Source organism: Furipterus horrens, unplaced genomic scaffold (genome assembly GCF_987537825.1).
Source record: "Furipterus horrens unplaced genomic scaffold, mFurHor1.1.pri manual_scaffold_5, whole genome shotgun sequence".
NCBI classification, from domain to species: domain Eukaryota; kingdom Metazoa; phylum Chordata; class Mammalia; order Chiroptera; family Furipteridae; genus Furipterus; species Furipterus horrens.
Window position 1 is genome coordinate 77,416,983 of NW_028327175.1, and position 6,239 is coordinate 77,423,221.

Below are 6,239 nucleotides of genomic sequence, written 5' to 3' on the forward strand. Positions count from 1 at the left end.
CGCACCTGAACCCAAGCTGTATCGACTCCGTCTTTCCCTTGGACCCTTCAGCTGCGAAGAGAGGGGGGGTCTGCTGCATGGGCAACACCAGACCCTCCATATTACCCTGCCCAGGCTCTGTAGCTTCAGCTTCACTGGAGAGGACACTCCAGCGTCATCGCAAGATGTCGATTCAACACGGGAGGAGACAGATACCATGTCACTCCCGAGTCGGACTGCACAGCCATTCTCGGCGGTGCAGATAGACTCTTAAGAAGCTACACCATCGTCTCTCGAGACGGACGGCTGCCGACGACGACGACTTCATTGGAACACAGCCACACTCATTTGCTTACTTACATATTTTCTCTGACTCCTTTGTGTTTCAATAACAGCATCAAGTGGTTATAACAGACAATATATGGCTCACAAAGACTAAAATATTTACTATCTTGCTCTTAATAGAAAAAGTTATTTGAGCAATCGTCTAGAAAGTTAGATGGGATACTCTGCCATAAGTGTGCTTTCAGCAAAATACATAAGACCTGACAGAAAATGGTCTTAGGAAGAATATTTATTGCTTTCCTAACATACAGTCCAGAGTTAGCCAGGTTCCAGCTGGTTCATAGATTCTACAGTGGCATCAAAAGTCCAGGATCTTTACCCTCTTCCACTCTGCCATTTCACAAGGTTGACTTACCACTTCAGATGGTAAGTCACTTTACAGATGGCTACAACAGCTACAAGCATCTCATAGGATAGTATCCAAAAAGGAAGAAAAGTAAAGGGTAACAGAGACTTTCTTATGAAATTCTTCTTTATCATGAAAGCAAAACTTTCTCCTGAAAAACTTTAGTAGAAACTGGGTTGCATGTGTAGCCTTGGGCTGATCACAAAGGGAACTGAGTTTTCCATGATGAGTTTGGAACCATGGTTGTCATGCCTGGTTGCATATTAAAATGACCTGCAGAGTAACCAGCATATTAGGAAACACCAACATCTGTGCCCCATCTAAGATCAAATATATCAGAATCTCTGAAGTTGTTCCTAGCACTGGCATTTTTCTTTAATGCTCAAGAAGATTCTGATAGGTTACCAGCAATGAGAACCCCTAATGAAACAAATCATGATTCATCTCCTAGACTTGAGCATGCTTCCACATGAACAACAACATGGTTCATCTGTCTGGGAACAAGATGGCTTTGGGGCAGGTAACCAATGGGGTTTGCCGCAATCATGTACCCGGACGCTGAAGCAATTCAGATAGATTGTGGGACTAAGGTAGAAGAGATTCTGAGCATTAATCTACCCAGAACCCTCAATGAATGTACAGGAGCACCCATAAAGTTTATCAGCAACAACTCCAAGAAGAGTAGATGGTCATGAACTTCAGGAGGGGAGGAACATGCACTGGAGATGACAGAAGATGAGGTGTGTCAAGGGAGCAAGGAATATAGGAAAGAAATGAGTGCTAAGGGTATAATTAGTCCAGTATTGGGCATAGTGAGGGAAAAGTGTCTATGTTATTTCAAGGTTGAGGTGTCTAAAAATACCTATCAGTCTAGATTCTCAAAAATGTTATAGGACATTTTTGAGAATGATAGGAGGGCTACCAATAACTTCCCCAGGGAACAGGCATAAATTGAGCATGTCCCAAGAAAAGCCTGTGTACAGGGATGGTAAAATCATGAGCCCGAGTGAGGCTGTTCTGTGAGGTGTGTGCAATACAGAGAAAGGTAAAGGTCTGAACCCTGGAACACAACAAACATAAGTCAGTCTGCTGTCAATTCTTAATAGACTGTAGCTGTATAAAATTATCCTGAAATTCTTCTGTTAAAGATAATAGAAATTTGAATACTTTACTTCACATATTTTTAGCTTTGACGGTAAAATAAAATCACACTGTCTTCCCCTGAAAAGAAAAATACAATTAGCAAGGCAAATCCAAGTCTTTTAATTTCAGAACCCGTGGATTGAGACCTCAGCTTAATCCAAAGACTGATTTGCACATGACTGGTAACTGCAGAATCTGAGTGACCTTTTGGTCTCCAATGAAACACCCTGGGAAAATTGTTTTCCCTGCACTCATTTAAAAACAGTAACTGCTCCACATCATTTAAGATCCTTTGTCAAGGGAATTCAATTAGCATCAGCCTGAGGTCACCTCAGGACTTCTTAAAACTTTTTCATCCTGTGAACTCCCCTGGGTTTTCCATGACTCATAACAACTGTCCACAGAAAAATAAGTCTACTTTTCATCTTACTGATTCTGCAGTAGCTCTGGTCTCCCTCTCAGTATCACATCAGATCTGAAAGGAGGAAGTGCCCAAGGGGAGGCAGAAGGTGGAGAATGCTGGGTCACCCATAGTTCACTGACTCTTCCCCAAGCAACTATTCAGAGTGCTGGGGCTGCAGTCTCTCTGACTTCCTGAGAACAACCCATGATCTCCCTATGGGTCAACTCCCAATTTAAAAACACTGAGAAAATATTGAATGTCAATTTGGTATAATAATAGACTGTAAATTAAATAGAACCCAGGAATGCTAAAATAATAAGATCTGCCAAACATATAATATCAGTGGCATAAAAATCCTAGCTTAAATGAATGGACAAATATTTATTGTTTGCTATTATTCATAAAATTTAATATGACACCTTCATTAAACTATCGTAAGCTATAATAGATATGTCATTCATTCAGCCTTCAAGTCAACAAATACTTGAGTGCCTACTATGTGCAAGTCATTGTGCAAGGCTTGAGATGACTGAAACACAATTCCTGCTTTCCAGTAAATTTAAAAGTCTAAAAATCTAAGTAATACCTTTATTTAAAAAAGGTAACATGGTATTATAATATGGTCCAAGGTGTCAGAGTAAGCGTAGCATTCATTTCTAGAATTCAGATGTGTCTAATCATATCCACAGTCTTGATGTAATCGGCCTACCAGGAACCCAGCCTCATGAGGTTCTTTCTAAGAAGGTATCATAAAGACAGGATCAGGTAGGTAAGCCCAGCCTGGCAGAAATGCATTTGTTGTCATAAATGTGTAATTCTGACAGCCTGTGCCTGACAATTGGGTATTTCTTTTGCCCTTTAAGTAAAAGCAGAAAGAGCCATTTGCACAAAGATCTGTTGGATATTGGGCCAGACAGGAACACAGCTTGGTACATTTCTCTCAAAGAGAAAGATCTATTAGCATGACCAAATCATAAACAATTCAGTCATTCAACAAACACTTATCAAAAGCTTCCAATGTGGCAGAAAGAATCACAGGGTAGTGTGGACTACAAAACTGAAGTAACAAATGAATAATGTACATAAGCCACAAAGTAATTGAGCTAATATATTTTAAGTTAATGAGGTCCTTATTGGAATGGAGTGTCCAACTGGTGACAAATTTTTAAAGCATATGTGAAGACTAATGTGGATTCAAAGGATAATAGTGAGGATGATTAATTAGGAAAGGAAATTAAGTTCTATGAGAAAAGGTTAAATTAATTCCAGTTACTTAACTTGGAGAAGAGACCACTAAGGGCTGACTTGATTATTATCTTCATGATCAGAAGAGGTTTTTTATGCTTTTCTTTTCCCTAAAGACTTTGACATGAGAAAATGGGACACAATTACAGCATTTATTTAGCTATTGACACACAATATGAGCATCTGCCTCATTGCCTAACACCATAGGAGATTGTAGAAGCACAAAGATGAATACAACATAGTCTCCACTAATAGAAGTAGTGCATTTGGACACAGAAAAAAACTCCTTTAAACACCAGTGATAAAACTCAAGAACTGACTGAAGAAGCATATGTAATTTAAATGCCTAGAGATTGTCAAGAAGAATATTGGCCACTATTCAAGATTGTTGTAATCATAAAACTAGATGATTATTGAAATTCCTTTATAGATTTGTAATACTAAAATACATACCCTAGTTTTACAGTCAACAGTTTCGTACAAAGTGATATATAACTATAATATATATAACTGGATTTAACTTTACCCATTGCATTGACTAATATTATGATTTCATGTCAAATGTTCTTATATCCATTTATAATTGATATTTTATTAAAAGCAATACCTAACTCCTTAGATTTACGGGAAAACATCTGATAATCTCTCTGATGAAGAGTTAATAATTTAAACCCTGGATCAAGATTATTGCTAATAAACAGATTATAGTTATAAAATGAGAAGGCTATTCAGAATGTGATAATCAAGTCTATTTTAATGGTCGGTTTGTCAGGTTGAGTATCTGGCATTACAGACTAGAAAATGGACTACAAAAGCTCAATCAAGTTCTTTTTAAGAAATGTATTGAATACATGTATCATATCTTCTTTATCCAATCGTCCACCAAAGGACACTTTGGTTATCTCTACATATCGGCAAAATAAGTCAGTCAGAAAAAGCTAAGGACCATATGACTTCACTCATGTGTGGGATATGAAAGTAAAAATCATAGACACAGACAGACAACAGTATGGTGGTTACCAGAGGGAAGGGGGTGAGGGGTGGTAAAGGGTCAAGGGGGCCAAATATGGTGATGGGAGATGATTCAACAAAAAAAAAAATTTTCATAGACAACAGTGTGGTGATTACCAGAGGGAAAGAAGGAGAGGATAAAGTAGGGCTAAATAGAAGTGGGAAAAGTTTTGACTTGGGTGGTGAACACACAATACAATATACAGATGATGTATTATAGAATTGTACACTTGAAACCTATATAATTTTGTTAAACAATGTCATCCCAATAAATTCAATAAAAAATAAATGTATTGAGGTATACCTAGAACATTTGTGTTTAACTAGAACATTGGGATTATAGAAATATTTGAAGCTGCCTGCTAGATATTTCTATTTGTATATCCCACTGAAATTTCCTGAAAAGAGAGTAAGAGAGTGAAAGAGAGCTTATCTACCTCAAGTCAAATCTGTACCTTGTACTCATGTCTCTTATTTTAATTATGGGTATCACCATCTTCCCAATACTTCAGAATAGAAATATCAGCCATCTTTGAATCTTCACTTTCCTTTGTCCCCTAAATTAATTCTTGTAGCAATAATGTGTTAGGTACCTATCATATGTCTGTCACCATACTAGGAATCAGGACTGCAAAGAAATATGTCTCTGTATTTTTCCTGAAGTATATGACCACTTAAACCAATTTTCAATCCCATGTAATTAGGTTGGTTTAAAAAAAAAAAAAATTCATTGAGATCATTGTATATTCATGCAGTTGCAAGACATAATACAGAGAGTTCTCTTGTACAATTTGCCCTATTTCCTCCAGTGATAACACCTTACAAAACTATAGTATATCAAAGTAAATATTTACATTGATACAATCTTCCCATTTTATTCAGATTTCCTTAGTTTTACTTGGACCCGTGTGTGTGTGTGTGTGTGTGTGTGTGTGTGTGTGTGTGTCTGTGTGTGTGTGTTTAGTTCTACAGAATTGTATTGCTTGTGTTGGTTCCTGTACCCACCACCACAATGAAGATACTGAACAATTTCATCACTACAAGGGTTGTGTTGCTCTTTTATAACCATACCAACCACTCCCTGCTCCCTCCCCATTCTTAACCTCTGGCAGCCACCATTTCTAAAATTTTGCCATTTCAAAAATGTTACACAAGTGAATGATGACGTATATGACATTTGGGGGCTGACTTTTATTTCCTTAGCATAACACCCTAGAGATTCAACTAAGTTGTTAGATGATAATAACTATGTCAATAGTTTGTTCCTTTTTATTGCTGAGTAGTATTTCATGGTATGTATTTAACCATTCATCTGTTGAGAGACATGTGGGATGATTCCAGCTTTTGGCTATTCCAAATAAAGCTGCAATGAACATCCATGTACAGGTTTTTGTGTGAGCATACATTTTAATTTCCCTGGGATAAATGCCCAGAGGTACAATTGCTGGGTCATACGATGGTATTGTTTAGATTTTTTAAGAGACTGCAAACTGTTTTCCAGAAATGTCTGTACCATCTTACAATCCCACCAGCAATGCATGAGTAATCAAGCTTCTCAGCATTCTTGCCAGCATTTAGTATTTTCATTATTTTTCATTTAAGCCATTCTGATAGGTGTATAGAATTGTGTGATTACTTTATAAAAGAGGAATAAACCTATTATGCTGGGTGTCAGGGGAGGGAGTGACAGATATCCAGAGGACACAGGAGAGACATGAGTAGAAAAACATCCATAAAGGAGATAACATCTGAGTTGAGCTTTTAAAA